Below are 14,512 nucleotides of genomic sequence, written 5' to 3' on the forward strand. Positions count from 1 at the left end.
ATTCAGATTTAACTGGGCTTCCTGTATTTTTATTTTTGGCAACCCTGTCCTCCTATGTACTTATTATGGAGTCACCTTTGATTGGCTGCACTTAAATTAGAGTATCCGCAGTGTAGCTCCTGTTGATAGAACACTGGAATGGCTACAGGTTGTCTGTAACAGGAAGTGTGGGTCTAGACTTCACGTGAGTTTCCAGTGAGGCTGGAGTCGGGAAATCAAGGGATGGGGGGGCCATGACAGCAAAGAGTTGAGTGTGAGTCTGTGGAAAATTGGCTAAATGTGATTGCATGATACCAACCATGGAAGTAAGTCTGTTGTGTATCATCTACAGTGAAATATCTCTTCAAGAAGGGGATTTCTGAGTTGTTCCGCCCTAATATTCTTCTGGATTTCCCTAGTGGCTCAGACAGTAAAGAATCTGCCTGCAATTCAGCAGACAGGGGTTCGATCCCTGAGTCCAGAAGATTCTCCTGGAGAAGGCAATGGCAATCCACTACAGTATTCTTACCTGGAGAATTCCATGGACAGAGGAGCCTGGCGGGTTGCAGTCCATGGGGTTGCACAGAGTGCTTCTGTACCATTTGTTGCTTTCAGTGACCACCAACTGAAGTCTTAGGGGAGATTCACCGGCATCTAATATTAGACCTTGTGATGCCTTTACTCCAAATTCTTTACTCATACTTTAAATCAATTTTTTAACCTCCTGAGTTGCTCTGAGCAGGGCCCAGCTGGCCCTCCCTGTCCTGGGTGAGGTTCAGACAGCATCTGTGCTTGCTTTCCACACCTGGGGCCTGCCTGCCAGGCATTCCCCAGACACAGCCTGGTTTCCCAGAGGCCTCCTGGGGAGAAGAGCGGAATCTGGAGGGCAGATGGGACCTTGCCCCCCGGGCTACCCTGGCCAGAAGGATGGCCTTGACATTGGAGGGGTAATCAGGTCCTTGTGGAAGTTTGAAATTGTGAAGTCACATGTGAAACTGTGTGCAAATGAGTGCATTCAGTGATAAATTGGGTCGAGACTGTGAGCAGAACATAATGAAATTTTAGGTAAATGGACATTTCTGTGGGTCTGAGGTGTTTTCAGATTGTTTTGCGGTTCTGTAAAGGCTCTATTTTTATAGTCTTTGTGATTTTGGGGAAAAGCCTGTCTTAACCTTCTATGTGTTTCTCAGATATATAAAAGTGAGTCATTACTTCCACTCCTGCTCTTTCAAAACCCACTCTTTTCACTGTATTCCTAATCTTTATTAAAAGTGCCATCATGTACAGTCAACAGTACTAAGAATGTTGGAGACATTCTAGGCTTTGCTTTCTCTCTCTTAACTCCTCCCCCAAACAATCATATATCCTTAAAATTTTATTTCTTGAAGGACATCTGCTCTTCTTCTGAGTCCCTACTTAGACTTACCTACTTAGTCCCTACCTTAGAGTTACCTCTCTCCAGAAAGATGGTCATGGCTTAGACCCATTTCTGAGTTAAATAGTACTTTGTTGGGGGCAGAGAACAGATGAAGAGACCAGCTTGTTGTTTGGTTTTTCTTATAATTAGGCTTGTGTCAGATTATCCTTGTCTTCTTGACAGGGCTTCTAGAATAGCCATAGGTTGGTCACAGAATGGAGAGCCAGAGAATAAAAACATGGGCTCTAGAGTCAGTCTTCGAAAGTTCAGTGCCTAGCCTTGCCACTGTGTGGACTTGGACAGGTAATAATATCGATGTGTCTCAGTTTTCACCTGGGTCAAATGAGATGATAACCATAGTCTTATCATCAGGATTCAACGAAGGTCTTGCACAAAGGAGACTTCCCAGGTGGCTTAGACCATAAAGAATGTGCCTGTGATGTGGGAGACTCGGGTTTGATCCCTGGGTCAGAAAGATCCCCTGGAGGAGGGCATGGCTATCCACTCTAGTATTCTTGTCTGGAGAACTCCATGGACAGAAGAGCCTGACAGGCTACAGTCCATGGGGTCGCAAAGAGTTGGACATGACTGAGTGACTGAACTGAGTGGTTAAACTTTCACTTTTCACTTGCACAAAGAAGTTCTCTATATGTGGTAGTTAAATACAATGGTGGTCTTTAGGGATGACCTAAATGACCTAAAAATGATCTTTAGGGATGATCATCCTAAAGGAGATCAGTCCTGGGTGTTCATTGGAGGGACTGATGCTGAAGCTGAAATTCCAGTACTTTGGCCACCTCATGTGAAGAGTTGACTCATTGGAAAAGACCCTGATGCTGGGAGGGGTTGGGGGCAGGAGGAGAAGGGGGCGACAGAGGATGAGATGGCTGGATGGCATCACCGACTCGATGGACATGAGTTTGAGTAAACTCCAGGATTTGGTGATGGACAGGGAGGCCTGGCGTGCTGCGATTCATGGGATCACAAAGAGTCGGACACGACTGAGCGACTGAACTGAGTGACTAAACTTTCACTTTTCACTTGCACAAAGAAGTAAGTTCTCTATACGTGGTAGTTAAATACAATGGTGGTCTTTAACCATTACAGTATACTAACACATATATATGGAATTTAGAAAGATGGTAACGATAACCCTATATGCAAAACAGCAAAAGAGACACAGATGTACAGAACATACTTTTGGACTCTGTGGGAGAAGGCAAGGGTGGGATGTTTCGAGAGAACAGCATCGAAATGTGTATATTATCTAGGGTGAAACAGATCACCAGCCCAGGTTGGATGCATGAGACAAGTGCTCGGGCCTGGTGCACTGGGAAGACCCAGAGGGAGTGGGTAGAGAGGGAGGTGGGAGGGGGGATCGGGATGGGGAATACATGTAAATCCATGGCTGATTCATGTCAATGTATGACAAAAACCACTACAATATTGTAAAGTAATTAGCCTCCAACTAATTAAAATAAAATAACCAAAAAAAAAATACAGTGGTGGTCTTTAGGGATGTGGGGTCTGAACCTGTCTCTCACCACATCTGCCATAAGTTGGGAACCCACCAGGGATATGGCTGCCTTCTTTTAACTGGATGATGTTTCTGAAAGACCCAGAACTTGGATCACCATCCACCACAGGCTCTGGGGAGGAAGACTTAGAACACTAACTTAGATTCAATCCATATTCAATATCTACACAAGGAAGGCAGGGGCTGGGGACCCCAGGACCAGGCACACTATGTACCTATTGGGATGAATTTGTTCTGGAGAGCTGCCCATGGGGTGATGTCAGTTGGGTCATACCACTATCATCTATTTATTAATTTGTACATTTCTTTTTCCATATTTCCTGTACATGTATCTCTTGTGTGTGCACTTGGGCACACTGTACAAAGAACCACAGCATTATCAGTTAAAATCAACAAATCACTTACACACATGGAGATCAAGATGAGATGAAAGTGGCCAGGGGTCCCAGTCAGAGAGAGAAGGGCATTTAGTGTTCAGTGGTCCAGGTACGCAGATGGCTGATCAGCATTCAAGAATGGAGCTCAGTGATCCTGGAGTGCAAGATGAAATTCCATGCTCAGGAATGATAGAGATTCAGGCTGCAGTTACCAGCCAGAACCTAGGACAAGACCCAGAGCAGGAGTGCATCGATGGCCTGGTCACCATGGGGAGGTGGTGGTGGGGGCCTGTGGGCCCTGGGGCCACAGGAAAGAACTGCTTGAGGATCCAGGTCCTAAGGAGGAACTAAGAGAATGCAGTTGTTCTTGCAATGAGCCACCTGATTCTAAGTCTGAGGTGGTCACTTAAGTGCCTCTGTGAGCCAGCAGAGTGGTTTTCATGCCTTGCCCTGAAGTATGGACTTGCTTAGAAGTGAATAGGCTGGGCTGACTGGAGCCAGCCATAGCTGAGTCCTTGCTCTTCATAAAGCACTGCCCTAGGAACCTGAACCTTGGAGTAGGAAGAAAAGCGAAGTCTTTCTCTTCAGGAGAAACTGCTGCTTTAACAAGAGAGATATGGTCACCACAGAAATGACCCAAGTGGACACATACTTTGGGAGGAAACTCCGCCCTCCCTGCTGGCCCACCTCCCCATTTTATCAACATCACTACACACCCATCCACATACAGGCATGTTGCTTCATTAAGGGAACCTACTTGCATCATTGACTCAATAGACATAAGTCTGAGCAAACTCCAGGAGATGGTGAAGGACAGGAAAGCCTGGCATACTGCAGTTCACGGGGTTGCAAAGAGTCAGACACAACTGAGTGAGTGAAGAACAGTGCTACTACAGGTAGCTCAGATTTAGTTTCCTAAAAAGGGTCTGAAATAGTGCAGTTTTTGTGAGAAGGGACATGGTGTCATATAAGGAATAGGTGTTTTCATCTAATTCTTTACATCCTAGACATACTAGATATTACTTTATGTTATAACCACCATTCTTAGAATCATTCCTGCTTAATTCTTTCACACAGAGATTGCTCCTTGGTTAAAAGTAATTTAAAACCCAAACCCAAGCAATTAGATTGTATGGACCTTTCTGCTAAGGCTAAAAACATACATCAGAGGTGTACTTCTCTGCTTTGTTCCTTGGGATGACTTTTAAGAGTATTTGGCAAAATGAAGACACCCTAATGCAGTGTCTCTTGCATCATGTTTTGAAAAAGTCATCACATCCTTTAAAAACCCGGGTTTTGGGTTCTCTTTAAAACTTTTGTTTTAGGAAGCTAAATCTTAGTCACCTCTAGTAGGTTCATTTAATGAAGCCACATGTAAGTGTGAATGTGCATGTAGGGATGTTGATGAAATGAGAAAGCGGTCCAGCAGGAAGGACACAGATGTGTCCTGACATAGGTGTCCACTTGTGGGCTTTCTGAGATGACTGCCCCATCTATGGAGTCAGAGATGCTAGCCTCTAAGACTGATTCGGAGGGACTTTGCTGAAGGGTAGGGAGCTGAGGAGGGCTGGCTTCACCCTTCCCTGAGGAAGACTCCTCAGGGAAGTCTGAAGACACGATGGATATGAACTCCTTTGCTCACTTCATACCTGCTAACTTGACATCATTGTCCCTAATTTGGGGCTTATTGTGAATTATGGCTTCTCTTATGCCAGCCCTTTGAAATGGCAAATTCTGTGGGTCTTCGGACTCTTGGGAAGTGAGGCCTCTGTAATGGAACTTCAGTAAGCTGGAGGGGGTCGAGTGGGGGTGGTGGCTGCTTGTGGTGGAGCAGCCCCTCCTGTAGCTGGGACTTCCCGGTGGTCCAGTGGTTAGGAATCTGCCTGCCAGCGCAGGAGACATGGATTCAGTCCCTGGTTGGGGATGATTCCACGAGCTACAGGGCAACTAAGCCTGTGGGCTGCAACTACTGAGCCCACTTGCTCTAGAGCCCGGTCCTCTGAAACAAGAGAAGCCACTGCAATGAGAAGCCTGTGCAATGCAACTAGAGAGTAGCCCCCCATCACTGCAGCTAGAGAAAGTCCGCAGGCAGCAGGGAAGACCTAGCACAGCCAAAAATAAGTAAATAAATAAATACTAGAAAAAAATAAGAAAAGGAATCAAGGAATGGCCTGAAGGTCAAACTATCTTAAGGTCTGAAAATAGGTCCCTCTGTGGAGATACAGCTCTTGGGGGTAGGTGAGCTCCTGGTAGTCTAGAGAAGACACTGGGGTTGTCCTTCGATCCAGCAGAAATCTGCAACGCTCAGGAAGGTGGGGCTTTCGCTCCATTTGGGAGTGAAAACTCTTCTGGTCCAGGGTTAGACAAGGGTCACAATGCAGCCCCCGCCCATCTGCCTGCAGCCCTGTCCCACTGTCTCTTTGCTCCAGGTCACCCCGAGCCCTCTCTCAGTTAACCAGCAACCTCACTAGCTCTCTGAGGGTGAGACTGGGGAGGAGATTTAAGCCTTTTTTACAGAGACAGGAATCTGCCCTCTTTTATCCTCTCCCCCAGAGAGACCAAAGCCGGTCACGCCTTGCTTCTCCAAAGGAACGTTTCTGGTTTCTGTTTCTTTGCTTCTTCCCAAGGATATCTGGAGAAGGAGAGCTAGGGAAGGGATGGAAAGAGTGGGCACTTCCTCCTTTCTCTCTGGCTCCGAACTTTGGAGCAGCGGGGGCCAAAAGTCCTCTTGACAAAAGGATGCGGGGCGTGCCTTGCACCTGCCGCCATTAGGTGGCGCTCGGTCCCTTCTCAGCCGCTCAGGAGCCGAGGCACCGCGCTGGGCTCTGCGGTCCAAGCCTAAAGCCGGTGTTACCCGTGCAGGCAGGAGGCAAATATTAAACCCAGTATTTTATGCATGTTGAGAAAGAAAGCCTTTCTGTTTGGGTTCACTCCACATTCTCTGGAGATGTGTTTGGAAACCCCCTCTGCCACTGAATTCATCACTGTGGCCTTTTATTCACTTACAAAATGCTTCTCCCAGAATCCCAGCTCAATTACCTTTTGTCTCCCTGCTGTCCTAATACTTCGGTTGAATGCGGGGGGTGGGCGTGGGGAACAAAGCTGCAAGGTCAGACATCCCCTCTCTCACCCAGAATGGTTTGTCTTTCCTATTTTCCAGAACCAAATGGAATGAGTGCCCTTGCCACCCATAGGAGAAAGTGCACACCCTTTCCATTCCTTCCCTAGCTCTCTTTCTCCACATATCCTTGGGAAGAAGACCCAGAGGATAGACACACAGACACAGGCTATGTGGGTGACTCTAGGTGAATATATTCCACAAACATTTACTTTTGCCCCAAAGGAAGAAATACATAAATGAAGAAACATAATTCTATAAATTTTTTCCTTCTGGCAAAAACAAATGTTTGTGGGCAATGTATTTACCCCTCTTCTCAAAGCATATGCTTATAACATGTTTCAGAGGTCCAATATCTGAAAAACTATCATGAATATCTGATGGTTAATCAACTCCACAACTAGGTACTGACGGCAGTGATGTGCAAAGTTGTATAGTCTGTGTTGTTGGGAATACTTAGACGAGTAAGTTCTTTATGCTCAAACAGTTTATCATCTAGTTCTGGAAAAAAGGGCTTCCCTGGTGGCTCAGTGGTAAAGAATCTGCCTGCCAATGCAGGATATGTGAGTTTAATCTCTGGGTCGGGAAGATCCCCTGGAGAAGAGAATGGCAGCTCACTCCAGTATTTTTGCCTGGAAAATTCCATGGACAGAGGAGCTTGGAAGGCTACAGTCCAGGGGCTTGCAAGAGTCGGAAACAACATAGCTACTAAACAACAACCTGGGAGAAAAAGCCTTTGGACAAGGAAGCCGAAGTATCATGTGTATGGATTTGAATGTGTGCACACAAGCTGTGTGTGCACGTTCAAGTGTGTGCTGTATTCTGTCAAGGTTGAGGTCTAGGGTTACTACTGACTTAGAGCAAAATATCTCGATAAGTAGATTTGGTTGCCTCATGCCTGGAGTGAGTATGTACTCAGCTTTATTGATGAAGATGTGAATTAGGCTCCAAAAGGATCTTAAGTTTACCTTCAATACATAGAACAACTTACTTTTCCCAAAGTACTTTCACACATGTATTATTTCAGGAGTGGTACTTCACAAGTATTTTATGTTATGACTTAAGTTTAACAATATGTGAGCTAGAGATGAACAGATACAGACATCAGGGAACAATGCATGACCAGATCCTGAAATACCAGCCATAGCATCATCTATTTTGCTTTCTAGTGCCTGTATTTTTCTCCCAGAAAATATTTAGTAGATCTGGATGGAAAGGAAAAATTCCTCCAGTGGGAAAGCAAGTGGACTGTGTGTGTGTGTGTGTGTGTGTGTGTGTAGGCGTGTGTATGTGTGCTATTAAATGTCTTTCCAGAGGTCTTGGTCTGTTGCAATAGCCTTGCCAATCCTTCAGTTACTGTTTTCTTTCATGAGAAATTGTTACTGGAATGCACTTACCCTTTTAGGGAGCTGTGAATCTGGTTATAATTGCCTGTTTCTAAGATAATTGGCCTGACTGCATAGCCCTGGAAAAGTTACTTGAACAAAAGGAATGTGGAGGGAGCCTGAGTTGCATTCGGACTCAATCTTGGCTGGGAGACCTGGCTGCCAACCTCGGCCATTGGCCTGGAGTAACCAAAGTAGATTGCAAGAGAGACGAAGCCGGAAAGTTCTGTAAATAAGGCCATTTCAAAAGCAGTGGCCACTTGAGTTTTGACATTTTCTTGCAGAAAGAGTTTTTTTTCTTTTTTTTTCTTTTTACTGTAAAGTTTATCCCTTGTAACTTTCAGGGACTTCAAATCCAGTAGCTATAGAAAACTAGACCCTCCAGTGGGTCCCACTCCCTTCCTGGAAATTGGGGAGCTAAATGTTCTCTAAGTCTGCAAGAGCAACGGAAGGGAAACAGAATGGTGAAAGGTTGATTGATTTCAGGCATTAAATCAATGCAAAATTTTATAACGTCTATATTATTGGTGCTATCAATGGCCTTTGATGCCATTGATCAAAGGATTGTGCTAATTCATTACAAGCTGTCATGAAATGACTGTGTTCTTAGCTCCCGGGGAGAAGCTAAAATACACTTGCTCTTAAAAGTGTGGGATCCTAGTGTGTTACAGGATGCAATTAGCTTTTTTTTTTCTCTCTCTTTTCCCTTAAACTTCAGGCTCTCATGTTGCTTTTCTGAAAAAGGAACTTTTCACTAGAAAACTCCTATAGGTGCAAGTCTGCTGCCAGAACTGAAACTTGGTTACCAGAAAGGTTAAGGAATCTTTCACTTGCTCAGAGCAGGAGAGTAATCATTCATGGGGAAAAGAGAGACCAATGTTGTGAGGAGATGAGTTACCCAATTGAGAACACCTGATTTGGGAATTCCCCAGTGGTCTGGTGGTTAGGACTCTGTGCGTTCACTGCTGAGGGCCTGGGTCCAATCCCTGGAAAAAGAGAACACCTAGGATTCCCTGGAGAAGGAAATGGCAATCCACTCCAGTGTCCTTGCCTGGAAAATCTCATGGACAGAGGAGACTGAAGGGTTACAGTCCACGGGGCCGCAAGAGTCGGACACGACTTAGTGACTAAACCACCACCAATTTATTGAAAGATTGTCCAGTCATTCCAAGATTTATGGAAAGCAAGTAAGCACTGTGAGAAAAATCAATGTAACACATCACCATTGCTCTTCTTCCATTTCTCATTTTGATTTTTCCCACCAACAACCTTCTCTTTGGGTTAAGGACTCACAGGGTTACAGGATAATATGGAAAGTTGGAAAGCAGTGTCAAGATTGGAAGTTACTTGAACTCAATATATTTGGAGGAGGAATAGCAGAGAAGTGCTGCCCAAGAGCTCCCTCCCTCCAGACCCAGGCAGATGCAGGGCAGGGTCCATGCCAGCCTGCCTTCCCAGGGCAGTGAGTTCTGTGGTTCATTTCGCTGAATGTTTTTTCAGTGACGAGCAATTTGAGCATACCTCTGCAAGTTCCCACTTAATTTTTCAAAAAGTTAGTGTAAATCCAGGCAAATAAAACACTTGTTTTTCAAAATTCTTTTTTAGCCACGGGGACACAATTAGAATTTTCTTCTGTATCAAACCACCACAACTCTGCAGCCAAACCATTAAAGACCATGAGGCAGACCTATAGACATTCACATGGAAGGACCTAAAAGATACACTGTTCTGTGAAAAAAGCAACTGGCAGAAAAGATTGTTCAGGAAAAATGTGTTATTTAAGCAGAAGCAACTACAGCAAACTGTAAATCTGGTTACCTTTGAGGAGAAAACAGGAGTGGGTGAAGGGTGAAAAATGGACTTGTATCTTTCACTCTATGCTTACGCATTGCTTCAATCTTTTTTGCTCTGATATATGAATGAATTATTTCTGTAATAAAATTGTTTTTAAAGAGTGTTTCTAAATATGGTCAAAGTGCTTCAAACACACTGAGAAAAACACCTATTTTTGTCTTTTACCCTGTGTCAGAGTATATACGTAATATTTTTGTTATTCTATCATTTACTGTAGCACAGATAAGAAGGGGTTAAGCCTTCTAGGTCATTTTTAAACGCCCGGATTCTTGCAATCAAGGCAATCAAAACCTGCTTCCACCTTAGCCCTCTGCCACCATTCATCAAATAGGTCTTGTTCTGCTGGGAAGACAGTCTTGTTTCACAAGAAGGAAAATACCCAGCTGCAAACAGTTTGTACAGAGAGCTGGGAAGAAATCTACTGAGAATTCCAGGAGGAGGTCAGCAGTGTCCTGCTCCTACACAGGTCACCGTGTGTGCTTTCTCTTCCCAGAATGAAACCACTGAATAGCCGGATGTCCTGGAGATGAATGAAAATTGTCCTGGCAGGCAGAGACCTTAGAAATGAGGGCTAAACACATCCTGACATGGAAGAAATCAGCGTTGGGAATTCTCTTGGAATGAATGGGAAGTGAAATTCCAAAGGAGCCAGTCTGATTTAATTTGTGATGTCTGAGCTTCGCCATCACACCTTGTAAAGTCTCACTTTCCTTCGGTGTTTGTCCCCAAATCATATTTTTTTAGAAGACTGGGGGAGTTCACTGCTGGCCTTGGTGCATAGGGTTCTTGATGAGTGCAGGAGATGTTTTTATTTCTTCTTTTATTCTAGCCATTCCAATCTCTCACCATCCTTCAGTCAAAGCCTTCTTTTTTAGATTAAAAAATTTTTTTGATATGAACCATTTTTAAAAAAGACTTTATTGAATTTGTTACAGTACTGCTTCGGTCTTATGTTTTGTTTTTTTTTGTTTTTTTTTTAGCCACCAGACATGTGGGGTCTTAGCTGCCCGACCAGGGATTGAACCCACACCCCCTGCCCTGGAAGGTGAAATCTTAATGACTGGACCACCAGGGAAGTCTCTACTCTCAGTCAAAGCTTTCTGTCTGAAAGCTACCGCCACCATTAGGGATATGAAGCATCATAAAAGGGGACATATAGCACTGCAGGCCTTGAATTTTCCTGGGAAAAAGCTGATTACTTTGTCAGTATCTAGCTACATCTTTTGTTTTTTCCTTCCTGAATGTTACTGTGAGAGTCATAGGTTTGACCAGATCATTTCCTGGTATAGGTGAGCATAATGACTGGTAGAGAAATTGGGGAAGTGGGGGAAGGAATCACTTCTCTGTCAAGCTAGCCTCCTTTTGATAGATTTGCTTATTTTTTGCTTTATGGATTCCAGTGAGGGGGAGGCCACATGCCTATCAATGTGACAATATCCTAAAAGGTGTGCTTGCTATTAGGAACTGAAAACAGGCACAGACCACAAGTCACTTCCCACAAGTCCCACAGGCACTCCCACAAGTCCCACAGGCACTCCCACAAGTCACTGTTATTCCCCCCCTGTGTCTTTACCAAAATGCTTACAAAGCCTCTCAGTTTCACACCTAAGTGAAGTGAAGTCACTCAGTCGTGTCCGACTGTGACTCCATGGACTGTAGCCCACCAGGCTTCTCCATCCATGGGGTTTTCCAGGCAAGAATACTGGAGTGGGTTGCCATTTCCTTCTCCAGGGGATCTTCCCCACCCAGGGATCGAACCCAGGTCTCCTGCATTGTAGGCAGACGCTTTAACCTCTGAGCCACCAGGGAAGTCCCTTCACACCTAAAAGGAGACTTTAAACTCAAACAAGGTTATAGATGAAAATTATAGTCCAAAGAGTTGGGATATAAAATCCAATGTGAACAGTTAAAGAGGGAGGGTTTCTTTAAATCACGTAAAAATTGTTATTCTCAAGGCTAGAGAGCCATAGTAGATTTCTCAGGGTGGGTCTGCCTAGATGGAGTTCTCTTCCTTTAAGAACAGATAACCCTCTGCCCACAGCCAGCGGTCAGCCCCTTGTGCATCCTGTAACCCCACCCTCTTCTCCCTGGCTGTGTTGAGTGACCGAAAAGAATGACTTTTGGCCCAAGAATGCTCTACCCAGAGGCTGGATTATGCCAATCAATTCTGTAACAGGAATTTTATTTTTGAAATGTACCTGGCTATGTTGCCACTTTTCAGCAGTCCTGTTTCCTTTTCTGAAACCCTTTCTGCTGCTTTCTGCCAAGAAAAGAGGAGGAGGGAGGAAAAGCCTTTCTAGCCTCTCCAGGCTAACAGATTCAGTCTCAAGTATGCTGAACAGAAGCCCTTTCTTTATGTCTCTAGAGCCACAAGGCCCTTTCCAGCAAGAAGTGTGGAAGAAACTAGGCAAGGGGTCCAAGGCTGATGGTCCAAGGGTAGGAGAATCCAGGGGTCCAAGGCAAGGGGTCCAAGGTTGATGAAGCAGGGTAGGAGAAACTGATAGGGTGGCTGTCTGAGAGGTAGAGTAAGACATCCTCCGTGCATGGAGGGAGAGAAGGAGAAACAGACTTGGCCAGTCCACCAGTAAAAGTCAAAAGACCATTTTTGTTTGTTTGTTTTGCAGAAGTCAAAAACTGTTCTTCATCAGACAGACAGCACGATGCCAGGACCCATGGTTTGGTGAGCATAACATAGACTGGATTTTGGGTCCCATCGCTCAGCTGTACACAGAAGCCCTGTGCCCGGGAATCACGTCCCAGGGTCTCCACGTTCCAGCACAGTGTTTACAAAGTGACTTTGATTTCCCAGGCTGAAGAAGGCGAGGCATGCTCAGGGAAGTGGTGCAAGGGTGTGGGAACCTGCCGCTCTGCACAGGCACCCAGGGACTGGGCAGTACAGCTTTCACAGAGACCATGCAGGTGGTCAGGGCTCCAGGAATACGTGTTTGAGGAGCGCTTACCTGGAGCTCTCACTGGGTTCTTGAATTCTCATCGTTTCCTGGCCTTTGAAATTTGCTTTCATTGCAGCTCTCCGTTTTCACACAAGGTTTCAGTTTCAGTTCAGTCACTCAGTCGTGTCCGACTCTTTGCGACCCCATGGACTGCAGCACACCAGGCCTCCCTGTCCATCACCAACTCCCGGGGTTCACCCAAATTCATCTCCATTGAGTCGGTGATGCCATGCAAATCTCATCCTCTGTTGTCCTCTTCTCTTCCTGCCCTCAATTTTTCCCAGCATCAGGGTCTTTACAAATGACTCAGCTCTTCACGTCAGGTGGCCAAAGTATTGGAGTTTCAGCTTCAGCATCAGTCCTTCCAATGAATATTCAGGACTGATTTCCTTTAGGATGGACTGGTTGGATCTCCTTGCAGTCCAGGGGATTCTCAAGAGTCTTCTCCAACACCACAGTTCAAAAGGTGGATTTCACTAAAAAGGCGTTATTTGGCCAACTTAATAGCAACTCTTACTCCCTCAGTTTGCTCTGCCATTTAGACACACACTTCTCCTTTGTTTCTCTGTAACCAGACCCTTTTTCTGCAGTGCTCCTGTTATGCAGTGCATTGGTAATCAGTAATCTTAGTCACTCACACCAACATGGTCAAAGTTACTGCTGTGTTTTTGCCAGCTTGATATACCATGATGTTCATCAGTTCAGTTCAGTCGCTCAGTTGTGTCGGACTCTCTGCGACCCCATGAATCGCAGTACGCCAGGCCTCCCTGTCCATCACTAACTCCCGGAGTTTACTCAAACTCATGTACATCAAGCCGGTGATGCCATCCAGCCATCTCATCCTCTGTCGCCCCCAATCCCTCCCAGCATCAGGGTCTTTTCCAATGAGTCAACTCTTCATGTGAGGTGGCCAAAGTACTGGAGTTTCAGCTTCAGCATCAGTCCTTCCAATGAATATTCAGGACTGATCTCCTTTAGGATGGACTGGTTGGATCTCCTTGCAGTCCAAGGGACTCTCAAATTCATCAGGGTTCCTGAATTCCTAAATCACCTGTATTGGTTCATTCATGCTGTTTCTAGTTAAGGACTGACCATGTTAGTGGATGCAAGCTCGAGGTAAACCAGAAATAGTTTATTTGAGGCTAGCAGAGGAATCCCAATTAATTGGAAACAGGCAGACTTCAACAAGTGGCTTGGAGTCCCATGAGGTGCTGGGGCAGGTGGCTTTTACCCTACTGGAGTGCAGAGAAAGGAATGGCCCCTTGTGGTCCACCCAGCGAGTTCAGTGGCTCCAAGATGGGAGAGAGATTCTTGGCGGCTGCTCATTGATGGGAAGATGTTCCTATCTTTTGTAAATCGGCCATTCACTCAGCCTTTGTTTCCTTTTCTTGAGGCCACATGCATGAAATTCTCTATTTCTTATCCCTCACCTTATTCATTTGAGAATAAAATTTCTTTCACAGACTCAGAACAGGCCTTGAGACAAAAATAATTATTGTTAAATACGTTTGAAAGCACTACATATTTTTCTCTGTTCCTATTATTCTCTCTTTCATATTGTTATCATATTAGAGTTTATGAAAATCACTGGAATAGCCTTTTACATTTAACTCAGAGTGACTGAGACTTACTTGACTCAGAAACTATTTGTTCCTGTGAACCATCTATGAAAACATTTTGTTCTAGATATTGGAGTCTTGCATTGAAGATATTGAGGGAACATTTTGTTCTGGCCCTTTAAAAAAATGGAATACTTTCAGAAAGATTTATTTTCCTACTTGGGAAATCATCTCACCCTATTTTAAGACTCTGGCCTTCCCCTTTCTTAAATGACCTAGGCCAATCTAATTTTGATTTTTAATGCTTCCTGTATTTGAGTAAGTGATGATTGTTT

At 44.9% G+C, this 14,512-nt stretch overlaps 1 non-coding gene across 1 annotated transcript; it reads right to left on the reverse strand.

Moving 5' to 3' along the window:
- Positions 1-11,404: 11,404 nt before the first annotated feature.
- TRNAC-ACA lies at positions 11,405-11,476 on the reverse strand. The gene has a single exon. It is a non-coding gene; the product is annotated as a tRNA-Cys (tRNA).
- Positions 11,477-14,512: the final 3,036 nt, after the last annotated feature.

This window comes from Cervus canadensis, chromosome 9 (genome assembly GCF_019320065.1).
Source record: "Cervus canadensis isolate Bull #8, Minnesota chromosome 9, ASM1932006v1, whole genome shotgun sequence".
Classification (NCBI taxonomy): Eukaryota; Metazoa; Chordata; class Mammalia; order Artiodactyla; family Cervidae; genus Cervus; species Cervus canadensis.